At 35.3% G+C, this 16,729-nt stretch overlaps 1 pseudogene; it reads left to right on the forward strand.

Annotated features, from left to right (window-relative positions):
* The first annotated feature begins 1,683 nt into the window (after positions 1 to 1,683).
* Positions 1,684 to 16,266, forward strand: LOC120605485 (methyltransferase N6AMT1-like; annotated as a pseudogene).
* The last annotated feature ends 463 nt before the right edge of the window (positions 16,267 to 16,729 follow it).

Genomic DNA, 16,729 nt, shown 5'->3' on the forward strand with positions numbered 1-16,729 from the left:
ATTTATACTTCTTAATCCCTCTGCCCTTTTTTGCTGTCCCCCTCAAACCCTCCTCTTGCCTAGTAACCATCAAAATATTCTCTGTATTTATGAATTTGTTTCCATTTTTGTTGTTTATTATGTTTTTTAGATTCCATATGTATGTGAAATCATGTGATATTTCTTTCTCAATCCAACTCATCTCATTCAACAAAATACTCTCTAGGTCCATCAAGGCAATATCTTTTCTATCACCTTCCTTTTAGTCTGTGTATGTCTTTTCATCTGAAGTGAGTCTCTTGTAGGCGGCATAAGTAGGGGTCTTGTTTTCGTATCCCTTCAGCCACTCTGTCTTTTGATTGAAGCACTTAATTCTTTTCCATTTGAGGTACTTGTTCATAGGAATGTAGTTATTACCATTCTTTATTCCTGTTTTTGATACTTTTTTTTTTCTTAAAGAAGTCCCTCCAACTATTCCTTTAATATTGTCTTGATGTTGATGAATTCTTTTAGCTTATTTTTGTCTGGGAAGTTCTTTATCTGTCCTTCGACTTTAAATGATAGCTTTGCTGAGTAAAATATTCTTGGTTGTAGATCCTGGGTTTTCATCATGTTAAATATTTTGTGTCAAGCCCTTCTGTCCTGCATAGTTTCTATTGAGAAATCAGTTGCTGGTCTTATGGGTGCTCCCTTGTAGCTAACTAACTGCTCTTCTCTTGCTGCTTTTAAGATTCTCTCTTTGTATTTAACCTTTGACATTTTAATTATAATGTGTCTTGGTGTGGGTCTCTTTGGGGACCTCTTTCTTGGGTCTTCTGAGCTTCCTGGGTTTGTACGTCTATTTCCTTTATCAGATTAGGGAAGTTTTCCATTATTATTTCTTCAAATAACTCTTCAATTTCTAGTTTTCCTTTGGGTATCCCTATGATATGGATGCTTTTACATTTAATAGTGTCCCATAGTTTCCTTAAATTACTATTATAGTCTTGGCTTCTTTTTCTTTGCTGTTCTGATTGAGTGTTGTTGGCTTTCCCATCCTCTATATTGGTGATTTGATTCTCTTCTTTATGCACTCTGTTGGTTCCCTCTAATATACTTTTCATCTCAGATAATGCGTTCCTTATTTCTGATTTCTTCCCTTTTATAATTTCCATTTCCATTTTTATGTTTTTTATCTCTTTGTTATTCTCACTGAGTTCATCCACACTTCCCATAAGTTCATTGAGCATCTTTATAACAAGTGTTTTGAATTCGGCATCTGTTAGATTGCTTGACCCTGTTATTCTTGGATCTCTGTTTTATTCTCTCACATGGTTTTTGCTTCTTGTCTTACCACTTTGGCTGCATTTTTGTGTCTGTTTCTGCGTAGTAAGCAAAACTCCTAAGTCTCCCATTCTTATTAGTGCGACTTTGTGTAGTAGGTGTCCAGTGGCACAGTCTTGACAGTGGTTCAGCTGCAGGCCAAATTTAGCCCCAGCCTGTGCCACTCCATGGCTACTTGTTAAGATTCAGCAAGAAATCTACAGATGGTGTGCTCATATTTGCCTCAAGAAAACACACCAGAAACCTAGGCCAGCTGTCACCAGTGTGAGTCTTGGTGGTGCTCAGCAAGAAACACCAGTCTCACCAAGGACACACCTGGCTGTAACTTGGGTGGGGTTGTGAGTTGGGGGAGACGGAATTTCCGGGAATCCCCTGGGCAGAATGACCTCAGTTATCCACTTTGAAGATGTCTCAGCTACGGCCACACTGCGTCAGCACACTGTGAAAGGGAGGGTCAACAGAGGAACAATGAACACTACCGGCACTTCTGCCAGGGAGACAGCCTTGCCTCTGGCCCTGACTGCAACAACTCAATTTCCCCTGTAAGTTCCTGGCACTTCATGGAGCCAACCCATCACTGGTGCTCAGAGCAAGCAGGTCCGTCATGGCATAAATCCACTCGTGGACCCAGCCTCTTTAAGAGTCATCTGCAGCTGCCGGCTGCTGCTGCTGCTGCTGCTGCTGATGCCATTACCGTAATCTCTGTTCCACTCAGCTGCTTGGGACCGGCTAGCCTTGCATCTTCACCCACTCCTACCTTCTATTGTTGCAGATTGATTAATTATTTCTCTCTCTAGATGTAGTGCTTCTGTTCATCGAGATCACAGGAGACTTTCTTTGCTCTTTGTTTTGTGTTTCTGTCACAACTTTGATTTGGTCACAAGAGAGATGAACAAAGCCACTATCATCTATGCCAATTTTCTTCCATCTCCTCTCGGCGTCCATTTCTGATAAAAACTCTCAGTAAAGTGGGAATAGAGAATATATACCTTGATATAATAAAGGTCAGATATGACAAACCCAGGGAGAAGCTAAAAACATTGATTTTTATTTTATCTTTAAGATCAGCAACAAGACAAGGACAAAGTCCTTTTTTCCCATTCAGATGGTTGTCTCTTTACCTTGTTGACGATTTCTTTTGCTGTGCAGAAGATTTTTAATTTAATGTAGTCCCATTCATTTATTTTTGTTTTTACTTCCCTTTTCTTTGAGGTCAAATTCATAAAATCCTCTTTAAGCCCAAGGTCCTTCAGTTTAGTTCCTATGTTTTCTTCTATGTGTTTTATTGTTTCAGGTCTTATATTCAGATCCTTACCACTTTGAGTTAATTGGAGTGTGTGGTGATAGACAACAGTCTAGTTTCATTCTTTTGCAGGTGGCTTTCCAATTTTCCCAGCACCATTTATTGAAGAGGCTTTCCTTTCTCCACTGTATGTTTTTAGCACTTTTGTCAAAAAATATTTGCTCATATAAATATAGGTTTACTTCTGGACTCTTAATTCTGTTCCACTGGTCATGTGTCTCTTTTTCTGCCAATACCATGCTGTTTTGATTTTTGTTGCTTTGTAGTATAATTTGAAGTCAGGCAGAGTGATGCCTCCAGCCTCTTTTTTCTTAGGATGGCTTTGGCAATTTTGGGTCTTTTGTGCTTATTTACGAATCTGATGATTTTCTGCTCTATTTCTTTAAAAAATGTTGATGGGATTTTGATGGAAATTGCATTAAATTTGTATAATGCTTTAGGTAATATGGTCATTTTAACTATGTTGATTCTTCCAATCCAAGAACACAGAATATCTTTCCATTTCTTTGTATCTTCTTTGATTTCTTTTAATGGTATCTTGTAGTTTTCATTACATAGGTCCTTCACATGTTTCGTTAAATCTATTCCTAGGTATTTTTGTTGTTGTTGTTGCCATTGCAAAAGGAATTATTTTTTTCCGCTTCTTTTTTTGATTCTTCATTATTAGAGTATAGGAACACTTTAGACTTTTGAATGTTGATTTTGTATCCAGAAACTTTACTGTATTTGCTTATTGTCTCCAGTAATGTTCTTGTGGAGTCTTTAGGGTTTTCTATATAGAGAATCATGTCATCTGCAAATAGTGAGACTTTGACTTCTTCATTTCCTATTTGGATGTATCTTTTGATATGATCATATGATTCTTATTTTTTTAATTTGTTTATGTGGTGTATCACATTAATTGATTTCTGTATGTTGAACCATCCTTGTGCCCCTGGGGTAAAGCCCACTTGATCGTGGTGTGTAATCTTTTTAAAATATTGCTGTGTTCGGTAACCTAGTATATTATTTAGGATTTTTGTATCTGTGTACATGAGAAATATCGGTCTATAGTTTTCTTTCTTTGTGTTATCTTTACCAGCTTTTGGTATCAAAGTAATAGTTGGCCTCATAAAATGAGTTAGGAAGTATTGCTTCTTCTTCAATTTTTTGGAAGAGTTTAAGGAGAATAGATATTAAATCTTCTTTGAATGTTTGGTAGAATTTACTTGTAAAGCCATCTGGTCCTAGACTTTTACTTTTTGGTAGGTTTTTGATGATTGTTTCAATTTCCATACTGCTGATCGGTCTATTTAGATTTTCCAGATCTACTTGATTCAGTCTAGGAAGATTGTATTTTTCTAAGTAGTGTTCCATTTCTTCTACATTATTAAATTTCTTATTATATACTTTTCATAGTATTCTTGCATGATCCTTTGTATTTCTGCAATGTCAGTTGTAATTTCCCCTCTTTCATCCCTCATTTTGTTTATTTGTGTCTTTTCTCTTTTTTCTTTAGTGAGTCTAGCAAGGAGTTTGTCAATTTCATTAACCTTCTCTAAGAATCAGCTTCTTGTTGTATTTATTTTTTCTATTGTTTTGTTTTGTTTGTTTTGTTTGTTTTCAGTAACATTTATTTCCACTCTGATTTTGATGATTTCTTTCCTTCCACTGATTTTAGGCCTCATTTGTTCTTCCTTTTCTACTTTTTTAAGATGAAGCGTTAGGTTATTTGGGCTTGTTCTTGATTTTGGAGATAGTTATGTAATGATATGAACATTCCTCTTATGACCACTTTTGCCATGTCCAAAAAGTTTTGATATGTTATACTATCATTATCATTTGTTTCTATGTATCTCTTGATTTCTTTTTTATTTCTTCTTTGACCCAGTTATTCTTTAGTAGCATGTTTTTTAATCTCCTTGTATTTGTGGTTCCTACTGATTTCTTTTTGCAGGTGATCTGTAGTTTCAAAGCATTATGATCAGAGAATATGGTTGGTATGATTTCAACCCTCTTATATTTGTTGAGACTATCTCTGTGTTCCAGTACATGGTCGATTCTTGAGAATGTTCCATGTGCACTAGAGAAGAATGTATAAGCAGCTGTTTAGGGATGAAACGCTCTGTAAATGTCAATTATGTCTAGTTGGTCTAATGTGTCATTTAAGGATGTTATTTTCTTATCGATTTTCTGTTTGGATGATCTGTCCATATCTGACAATGGGGTATTTAGATCCCCTACTACGATAGTGTTTTGTTCTGTTTCTCCCTTTAGTTCTGTTAGTAATCACTTCACATATTTCTAGGCTCCCTGATTGGGAGCATAGACATTAATAAGTGTTATGTCTTCTTGGTGCATGATTCCCTTTATTATTATGAAGTATCCCTCAGTATATTTCCTTACCTTTTTTTTTTATTTTGAAGTCTATTTCATCCAATATTAGTACCTCTACTCCCATTTTTCTCTGAATGCCATTTGCTTGAAATATCATTTTCCACCCTTTCACTTTGAGTCTATATCTGTCTTTGAAGCTGAGATGTGTCCCCTGGAGGCATCGTATGGTTGAGTTTTGTTTTTTGATCTATTCTGCAACTCTGTGCCTTTTTATTGGTGAGTTCAGTCCATTTACATTTAGGGTGATTATTGAAATATGAGGTCTTCTTATAGCCCTTTTATCTTTTGCTTTCTGGTAGCTCAGTGTTTCTATTGCTTCCTTGTCCTTGTGTTTCTGTTTTCCTTATTTTGGTTGGCTGTTGTGGGTTTTGCCTCTGGTTCTTCTTGTCTATGTTATATACTTCAGTTCTGAATCTTTGGTGTGTGGTTACCATTATGAATATGTAAAGGATAGTTATATATAGACAGTAATTCATTTTCTTCTGCGTGTGCCTTATCTCCTTTCCACTTTGAGAATTTAGATCTTCAAATTCTCCCCTCTTCAGTCATCGTTATCTCAGTTTATCCTTATGTGTGCTGAACATTCATTACTATCTTGCTATAGCTATTCTCTTCTTATTATTTAAGCTTATAATATCCTACTCTTAGTAAGGGTTGCACTCCTCTGCTTCTATTTGCCTGATAGTCACTTTATTCCTACTTATGTATTTTTTTTTGTTTTATTATTTTGTTTTAAATGAACTGTCACCTTTCATTAATTCCCGTTGTGCAGGCCTCGTAGTGGAGAATTCCCTTAATTTTTGTATATCTGGAAAGGTCTTTATATCTTCTTCATATTAAGGGAGAGCTTAGCTGGATACATTATTCTAGGCTGGTAGTTCCTTTCACTTAATAGTTTAAATATTTGATTCCATTACTTTCTGGCTTGTAAGGTTTGAGCTGAGAAGTCCGATGATAATCTAATGGGTTCTTCTTTATATGTTACTGTCTTCTTTTTCCTGGCTACCCTGAGAATTCTGTCTTCGTCATAGATTTTTGATAACTTTCACACAATGTGTTTTAGTGAAGGCCTTTTAGGGTTGAGATAATTGGGTTTTCTGTTGACTTTTTTAATTCCAAAGTCCAGCTCATTCCTTAGATTTGAGAAATTCTTGCAAACTATTTGTCTGAAAATGCTTTCTAATCTTTTCTCTTTTTCTTTGCCTTCGGAATGCTTATTATTCTTATGTTTTTATTTTTTTTTCCCTAATGGTATCAGCTAGTTCTTGTATTTCTCTTTCATTATTTTTCATTCTTTGGTTTCTCTCTTCTTCCTTCTGATTTTCTTCCAGATTTCTGTCTTCGATATCACTGATCCCTTCCTCCATTTGATTGACTGTATTTTCCAATCTTGCTTTTTCATTTTTCAACTCTTGCAGTGCATTCTTCATCTCCAGAATTTCTACTTAGTTCTTTTTGAGGGTTTTAATCTCCTTGCTGTGCTCATCTAGCTGTTTTTCAATTCCTGATATTAAACGATACTACAAGGCTACAGTAATCAAAACTATTAAGTAAAAGGAAATGCCACCAAGAATAATGTATCCAGCTAAGCTCTCCTTTAGATATGAAAGAGAAAAAAACTTTCCAGACTTACAAAAATTGAGTAAATTTTCCAACACAAGACCCATATTACAGGAAATACTGAAAGGGGTCAGCTCATAAAACAAAATGACAAAAAAAAATGTAACTATGAGTAAGGTAAATAGCAGGAAGATAGATGAAGAGGAGAACAATCCTTATTAAGAGCAGGGCATTGTAAGCTTAAAAAGCAAGAAGAGATTTACTCTAGCAAGATAGTAATGAACATTCATCATACATAAGGAAAATTTGAGACAATAACAGAAAAGGGGAGGATTCAAAGATCCAAATTCTCAAAAGGGAAGGGAGATAAGGCACAGAAAAAAGAAAATGGAACATATATATTTATATACACCACACACACACACACACACACACACACACACACCACACATACTATCCTCTACATATTCATAAGGTAACCACATACCAAAGATTCAGAACTGAAGTATGTAACATAAAACAAGAAGGACCACAAAACTCAATCGAAAAACAAAAACAAACAAACAAACAAAAAACACAGAAACACGAGGATGAGGAAGCAATGGACAGAGCTACCAGAAAGCAAAAGATAAAATGGCTATAAGAAGACCTCATATTTCAATAATCACCCTAAATGTAAATGGACTAAATTCACCAATAAAAAAGTGCAGCGTTGCAGATTGGATCAAAAACCAAAACCCAATTATGTGCTGCCTCCAGAAGACACATCTCAGCTCCAAAGACAAATATAAACTCAAAGTGAAAGGATGGAAAATGAGATTTCAAGCAAATGACATTCAGAGAAAAGTGAGAGTGGCAGCACTAATATTGGATGAAATAGCCTTTAAAATTAAAAAAAAATGTAGGAAAGATACTGAGGAACACTTCATAATGCCAAAGGAATCATTCACCAAGATATAACACTTATTCATATCAGTGGTCCCAATCAGGGAGCCTAGAATTATGTAAAGCAATTACTAACAAATAAAGGGAAAAACAAACCAAAACACTATCATAGTAAGGCACCTAAATACTCCACCATTGGACATGGACAGATCATCCAAACAGAAAATCAATAAGGAAATAACATCCTTAAATGACACATTAGACCAACTGGACATAATTGACATTTACAGAGTCTTCCATCCCAAAACAGCTGCTTATACCTTTTTCTCTAGTGCACATGGAACATTCTTAAGGATTGACCACATACTGGGACACAGAGATAGCCTCACCAAATTTGAGAAGGTTGAAATCATACCAACCATATTCTCTGATCATAATGCTTTGAAGCTGGAGATCAACTATAAAAAGAAAGTGGGAAGAACCACAAATGGATAGAGATTAAACAACATGCTACTGAAGAATAACTGTGTCAGAGAAGAAATAAAAAGAGAAATCAAGAGATACATAGAAATGAATGATAATGATAGTACAACATATAAAACCTTTTGGAAAACAGCAAAAGTGGTCATAGGAGGAAAGTTTATACCTTTACAGGCCTATCACAAAATCAAGAACAAGCCCAAATAAACAACCTAATGCATTATCTTAAAAAAAGGGAAAACAAATGAAGCCTGAAGTCAGCAGAAAGAAAGAAATAATCAAAATTACAGCAGAATTAAATAAAATTGAAAACAAAAAAAAAAATAGAAAAAATAAATGCAACAAGGAGCTGGTTCTTTGGGAAGGTTAATAAAATTGGTAAACCTCTGGCTAGACTCACTAAAGAAAGAAAGAGAAAAGGCACAAATAACAAAATCAGGGATGAAAGAGGAGAAGTTACAAGAGACACTGCAGAAATACAAAGATCATACAAGATCATACAAGAATACTATCAACTTAGAAAAAATGGACCAGTACTTAGAAAAATACAACCTTCTTAGACTGAATCAAGAAGAACTAGAAAATCTAAATAGACTGATCAGCAGTATGGAAATTGAAATAATCATCAAAAATCTACCGAAGTGTAAAAGTGAGACCAGATGGCTTCACCAGTGAACTCTACCAAGCGTTCAATGAAGATTTAGTACCTATTCTCCTCAAACTCTTCCAAAAAATCAAAGAGAAAGCAACAGTTCCTAACTCATTTTATGAGGCCAGTATTACCCTTATACCAAAACCTGGAAAAGATAACACACATATAAAAAAAGCTACAGGCCAATATCTCTCACGAACACAGATGCAAAAATCCTAAATAAGATTTTAGCGAAGCGAATACAGCAACATATTAAAAAGATTATACACCATGATCAAGTGGACTTCATCTCAGAGGTAGAGGGACGGTTCAACATATGCAAATCGATTAATGTGATACACCTCATAAAGTAATTAAAAAATAAGAATCAAATGATCATATCAATAGATGCCGAAAAAGCCTTCGACAAGATACAGCATTTATTTATGATCAAAATACGTAACAAAATCTATATAGAAGGAAAATACCTTAACATAGTAGAGGCCATCTATGACAAACCTTCAGCCAACATTATATTTAATGGTGAAAAACTAAAAACCTTTCCACTAAGATTGGGAATAAGACAAGGCTATCCACTATCACCACTGTTATTCAATATGACATTGGAGGTCCTAGTGAGTGTAATTAGGCAAGAGAAAGATATAAAAAGAATCCAAACAGAAAAAGAAAAATTTGAACTGTCACTCTTTGTGGATGACATGGTTTTCTATATAAAAAGCCCTAATGACTCCACAAGAACACATTAGAAACAATGAGCAAATACAGTAAAGATTCTGGATACAAAATCAATGTTCAAAAATCCATAGTGTTACTTTATTCTAATAATGAATTGTCAGAAAAAGAAGTGGGAAAAATAATTCCTTTTGTAATTGCAACAAAAGAATATAATACCTAAGAATAAATTTAACAAAACATATAAAGTATCTATATGATGAAAAGTATAAGACTCTTTTAAAAGAAATTGAAGAAGATACAAAGAAATGGAAAGATAGTACATGTCCTTGAAATAGAAGAACCAACATATTTAAAATGACCTTATTACCTAAAGCATTGTATAGATTTAATGCAATCTCCATCAAAATCCCATTGGCATTTTTTAAAGAAATAGAACAAAAAATCATCGGATTTGTATGGAAGCACAAAAGACCCCAAATCGACAAAGCCATCCTGAGAAAAAAGAACAAGGGTGGGAGCATCACTCTGTCTGATTTCAAATTATACTACGAAGTAACAATAATCAAACGGCATGATATTGGAAGAAAAACAGACACATACACCAGTGGAACAGAATCGAGAGTCCAGAAATAAACCCATGTCAATATGGGCAAGTAATTTTTGACAAAAGAGCCAGAAAGATACAGTGGAGAAAGGAAAGCCTCTTCAATAAATGGTGCTGGGAAAACTGAAAGCCACCTGCAAAAGAATGAAACTAGAATGATGGCTATCACCACACACCAAAATTAACTCAAAGTGGATTAAGTACCTGAATATAAGACCTGAAAGAATAAAGTGCATAGAAGAAAACATAGGAACTAAATTCATGGACCTTGGACTTTAAAAGCATTTTATGAATTTTACCTGAAATGCAAGAGAAGTAAAAGCAAAAATAAATGAATGGGACCACATAAAACTAAAAAGCTTCTGCAGAGCAAAAGAAACTGTCAGCATGGTAAAGAGATAACCATCCAAATGGAAAATATATTTCCAAACAATGACTCCAATAAGGGCCTAATATCCAAAATATACAAAGAACTCATACAACTAACAATAACAACAAATAAAAAATAAACAATCCAATCAAAAAACAGGCAGAGGACCTGAACAGACACTTCTCCCTAGAGGACATAAGAATAGCTGACAAATATATGAAAAGATGCTGAATGTTGCCAGCTGTTAGGGAAATGCAAATCAAAACCACAATGAGATATCATCTCACACACCTGTTAGAATAGCTGTTATCAACAGGACGAGTAATAACAGATGTTGAAAAGGATGTGGAGGTAAAGGAACCCTCATACACTGCTAGTGAGACTGCAAACTGGTACAGCCACTATGAAAAACAGTATAAAGAAAAAAACTAAGAATTGATCTACCATATGATCCAGCAATCCCTCTATTAAGTATTTACTCTGAAGACTTGAAAACCCATTTCCAAAAAGATATTTGCACACTGGTGTTCATAGCAGTGTTATTCACAGTAGCCAGGACATGGAAGCAACTGAAGTGTCCTACGATAGATGATTGGATAAAGAAGCTGTGATACACACACACACAATGGAATATTACTCAGTCATAAGAAGAGATGAAATACTGCCATTTGTGACAATGTGGATGGACCTTGAGATAATCATGTTAAGCCAGACAGAAAAAGTTGAAAATCACATGATATCACTTATATGTGGGATATAAACCTAAAAGCAACAAATGAACAGGACAAACAAGCAGAGACTCATGGAAATAGACAATAGATTGGTGGTTACCAGAGGGTAGGAGGGGAGGTCGGAGGTAAGTGGGGTAAAGGGGTCAAATATGTGATAACAGAAGGAAATCTAACTATGGACGGTGAACACACAATGCAATATATAGATATACCTTACTATTGAATTTTGCTAACCCTGTAACAATAATTAAAACAAACAAACAAATAAATAAAATAAAATAAGTAAATAGTCACTATTGATTAAATATACCTTTTTTTATATGGTTGTGTTTCGAGTGTGTGCGTTTGTGTGTGCATGTGTTGAATGAAACAGAGGAAGAGAGAGAGAAGAGAGAACACAAGAAGAAAAGAATAAATATTACATAAAATGTCAGCTTTGCAGAGATTCAATTGGCATATTTCAACTGTTTATAGTATAGAGTGGCACAAAAATTTCAGAATGATATTATTACATTTTCTGTTTTTCAATACGTTGCCCTTGCCTTGGATCATCTGTTTCTTCTTTTTACTCAGGGCCCCCATTGAGTTTCTTTACTGTATTCCTCTCTGCCTTCCTCCCTCCACATTCCGGTGGGTATCATGTCTTCTTAGACTCAGCTTCCTGTACAAGTTATCAATCATTATAATACCCTGGTTGAAGATTAGCTTCCTAGCTCCAATGGTGGAACTGAGAACTGATTATATTCAATCTAAGCATATGAATCTTTTCTCAGAGAAGACAACTATCTCATAAAAATAAATAAAATGAATGATAACCTAAATGCTACCTACCACCTTCCCTAGATGAAGCATGCAGGAAAAGAGAATTCATAACCTAAGGAAGAGTACAGGTTTTAGGAGGGCCACAGATATCAGGAGGAAATAAGTGGATATTATCCCAGTCCTTGTGTGTCTCTGAGAAGTGCTTCATCCATCTCCTCCAGGGACAGGGAACAAAATTATTCCAGCAAGTACCAGCAGCTATAACAGCAAGAATAGAAACTGGAGTGTGTGTTCTACCACCCCAGCTGCCGTGGGCTCTTCCCTTTATTGGGTTGCCTGGGCAAAGTCCAAATTTTAGCAAGAGCAGCCAGACACCAGGGCAGTCTTCTTATTCTTTTTAATTACATTACAAAAAGTCAAATATTCTTCATTTCTGGTATTGTGTTATTTCTGTATTATAAAGAAACTGCATTATTCTCCTTTAACACTTAGAAAAATAGGTCATAGTCTTGAAACCAAAGGAAGAAAGAATTTTAATCATGTAGTTATTGCTTCAAGGGCTCTTAAAATAGATTGTCTTGGAGATCCTAAATGTGTCTAAAAAGCCAGCTTAAATTGGTCCTCTCCTGTTTTTAACAAGACCTGAAACCAAAGTTTAAACCTTGAATACACCACTTACAAATAATACTTGTGAACACCACTTCTGAGTAAAACTTGTGAATCCCTTAACTACTCTTCCCCATAGAACCAAAGGACCAGGGCATGACTGGAACCTGAACATGAATGAACCCTTTTAGAAGAAAAGAATCCATTGTTCAGGAAGATGTGCTGAAACCTCTTAAATCTTGCCCCAAATCATGGATTGGGAAGAAAAGTTTGAGCCTTGCCTCCTGTCTCCTCACCAGTGGACCTTTTTCTTTTCTCGAAAGCTGGTGTCATAGTATTGTCTTCTATGTGTTGGGCAGAGAGCCCCTGCTAGGCAACACAAACACTATGAGCATTCATTTCTGTAGACTTCCCTCTGAATGGGGGTCCAGATCCTGAGAATGGGAGAGAAGATGGGGGAAAGCCCTCAACATAGATTTGTCACTGGTTTATTATCTAAAAGAAACTCAGACCTTTAACACTGCCAAGATGAGCCTCCAACTAGCATATCTCCTGTGTTCTATAATGAAAAAAGGTTCTTTTGTCGCTATTTTGATTTGTTTTAGCTTAGGTAAATGTCAAGCATTAGGTAAGGAGAAAGGTAAAATCCACCCTGCTACGCATACATTGTCTCGTTTAATCCTCAAAACAGCTATATAAGGTAGTTATTATTATTATCTTCATTTTACAGATAAAGAAATTAAAACTTAGAGGATTTAAGAAATGTGCCTTAAGTTACATAACTAACAAGTGGCAGAACCATGATTAGAAGCTAGGTGCTTTTTCTCCAAAGCTTGTGCTTTTAACCACTGAAATACAGTGCCTCTTAGATCTCAGAAAGGTGATATTATGTTCATTTATTTATTCACTCATTTGGTGAACATTTTCTTAGTGCTTAATTTGTGATAATCAGTATAACAATTTTGGGAATACAGTGGTCATTACCTTTATGAAGAACTCAGCACTTCGGGGCCCAGAAAGCTCCTCTGGAGTTGCAGAAATTGAACCAAAGAGCTCCCAAAAAAGAACTGCTTGCTGCAGTCATGTCCAATGGAAGGGAGAGTCCTTGAACTCTTTAAGAGACTTCAGTCTCCTGCTCACTTAATTAATTTGTCCCAGATTAGACTTAAGGTCATATACTAAAAATGAGTTTATGTATGTTTGTTTTCTCCTAGATTTAAAGAATATACACTGTTAAAATCTAGTGTCTGCACCAGAGTCAGAAACAGGGCTCTTTGGGGAATTCTGGGCATGCAGGTGGATATTCTCACTGCTGCTTCCCAGCCTTATCACCTGGCATCTGAGTCCCATAAGCAACAAGTCTAGGAAAGATAAATTGAAGAGGGACGTTTCTGTTTTCCATATCCAGGTGTGGAACATCTGGTAAAGGCCATGGGACCCCAAAGTTTTAAGCAATAAAGTCTGCTAAAACTCTGGGCACTTCATATCACTCCAGATTTTTCACATTAATTATCACTGCCCTGAGCAAAACAGAAACTCAGGTGTGTTCTGTCACTTTGCTTTCCAACATATCCACATAGTCACCTCGTTTATATTTACAGCAAGGCCTTAAAAAATGACAGGCAGAAAGCAGTGATTTATACAGAGTAAGTAATTAAGGCAAAATTCCTAGAAAGGCAGCCTTAGTTAAATTTATTTTATAGTCTTGATTAGAATTCTCCAAAGTCCAAAGAGTCACTTAGAGAATATCCTTAACACGTATTTGTATGTACACACATATACACACACAGATAAATGTTTAAGTGGATTGAGCTGTTCAGGTTATTGGCATTAACTCAGAATATCATGAGGGTGTAAGTTATGACATTAGGTTACCTGCCTTATGAAAGTTTTACAACCAAAGGAAGGAGAAAATTACAATTTATGCAATAAAATAACTTGGCAATTTGTACCAAGAATTAAGCTGCCCTTAATGTGTAACTAATTTTAAAAAAACATATACTGATTTCCTTTCGATGTTTCTTGTATGGAAAATTCTTTTGCCATATTTCAATCTTCTGAATCACATGCATTTCTACACTTACATATGAGGATATAGATACAATCTATCAAGAGTGAATTTTTGGCCTTTGTTCTTGCTTTACAACTAAGAACCTTCATTACAGCATTATTCAGGATAGCCAAGATATGAAAACAACCTAAATGCTCTTTGATGGATGGATAGATAAAAAAAAAATGTGATTCTATATCTATCTATCTATCTATCTATCTATCTATCTATCTATCTATCTATCTATCATCTGTCATTCACCTACATATATGTGTGTGTGTGTGTGTGTGTGTGTGTGTGTGTATAATGGCATATTATTCAACCATAAATTAGGAGGAAATTTTGCTGTTTATTTAACATGAATGTAATCTTAAAAAAAAAAAAGTCAATTTCTAGAAACAGAGAAAATAGAATGGTAGTTGCCAGGGGCTAGAGGGAGAAACTGGAAGACGTAAGTCAAAGAATATAAACTTTCACTTATAAGAATAAATTCTGAGGATCTAATATACAGCATAGTGACTATATTTAATACTTGAAAGTTGCTAAAAGTAAATCTTAAGAGTTCCTACAATTAAAAAAAAGTGTTAACTATGTGAGGTGAGGGATGTGTTAATTATCTTAATCTTGGTAATCATTTCACATTGTGTGTGTAGAAGACCATCATGTTGTATACTTTAAATATATACAATTACATTTGTAAATTATTCCTCAATAGAGTTTTAAAAAAACATACTCTACAGCCATTTTCATTGTTTTGTATTAACCTGTGATCAGCTGATGTCTAGCCAAAAGATTCAAGTGACTTTGGGTCTCCGTAGATTTTTCTAGGATTCCCTCATACTGACACAATTGTTTTGTGCTAGGGAATTATAAATACAAGTGGCATAAGATTTTAATAAATTGTGTGTGCTCTGAATATATAGGTCATTGATGAAAACAGGTCAGAGGAAATCAAGGTTCAATCATATTTTCATCACTATGAAGCTCTCTGATAACTAAACTTAAAATTTTCAATCCTGTGCCTAAAGATTAATAACTAATAACTAATAACACTGTGCTAACATTTCATCTAATTTTCATCACAACTCTCGTGCCAATTTTTCATGTGGAAATTGAGGCTCAAAACACTCAAGTAATATGCCTAGAATCCAAATATTAGTCTGCAGTGAAACCAAATTGTGAATTCAGATGATATGAATTCTAATTTCATTCTCTTAGTTTCTATGCCATTCTGCCTCCAAGAAAGTCAAGGTGGTGGCACTGGAGATTCCCCATGCCACTGCACAGGCACAAGGGCCACAGCACCTTTAGCGACAAGCATGAGCCTGCAGAGGATCCATTTCTGCTGCTGGATTCTCTCGAGGCGACAGTGGCCGAACTCAAGGGAGTGAAATACACCTTTAAGTAGGTTCAGAGTCTGCAATAGTATCTGCATTCCTAGCCTCTGTGATAGGTCCTCGTGCTTTGTACATGTGCGTTGATAACAACCCTAAGTCAGCAGCTTGTACCCTGGAGATAGCACGCTGTAACAAAGTTCACATTCAACCCATAATTACAGATTTGGTCAAAGGCTTGCTACCAAGATTGAAGCCAAAAGTTGATCTAGTATTTAATTCCTGCTATGTAGTGACTCCACCTGAAGAGGTAGGAAGTCACGGAATAGAGGCAGGTTGTGCTGGTAGCAGAAATGGTCGCAAAGTCATGGACAGGTTCTTTCCACTGCTCCGGATCTCCTTTCACCAAGAAGGTTGTTCTATTTAGCTACCATTAAGGAAAACAATCCAGAAGAAATTTTTTACACAACGAAGATGAAAGGTCTTCAAGAGACTACTGCACTGTCCAGGCTAGCAGACCAAAAAATTCTTTCAGTCCTAAAAATATACAGTGTGTGCTCACTCTATATAAACTGAATGTATTCAGCATGTTTTGAAACTGCAGTCATTTTTTGATTAACAAGTAAAATTGTTAGAAATCTGTCACATAGAAAAAGGTGGAAGGGTTGGGCATTCTCTTGTACCCAGGAATCAAGCCTACAGAAATATTTGCATAAGTGTTAGTAAATACATACAGTATGTATATATATAGTTTGCATTTTATATATAAATATTTTTATATTATATATGAAAGGATATTTATTTCAGCATTACCTGTAATAGCAAAACAAGGAAGTTAACCTAAATATTCATCAGTAAAGGGGTTGGTAAAATGGATTATAGTATATTCATGTCACTGAACCTAAGTGGCATTCAGTCATTAAATATGAGTCAGATCTGTATGTACTGAACCAGAAGGGTTTCATGATATGCTTTTGAGTGAAAACAAAGCAAAGTTGCAAAACAGTATTATCCTATATGTATATATATTTTTGAAAAC

This window comes from Pteropus medius, unplaced genomic scaffold (genome assembly GCF_902729225.1).
Source record: "Pteropus medius unplaced genomic scaffold, Ma_sr-lr_union100, whole genome shotgun sequence".
NCBI classification, from domain to species: domain Eukaryota; kingdom Metazoa; phylum Chordata; class Mammalia; order Chiroptera; family Pteropodidae; genus Pteropus; species Pteropus medius.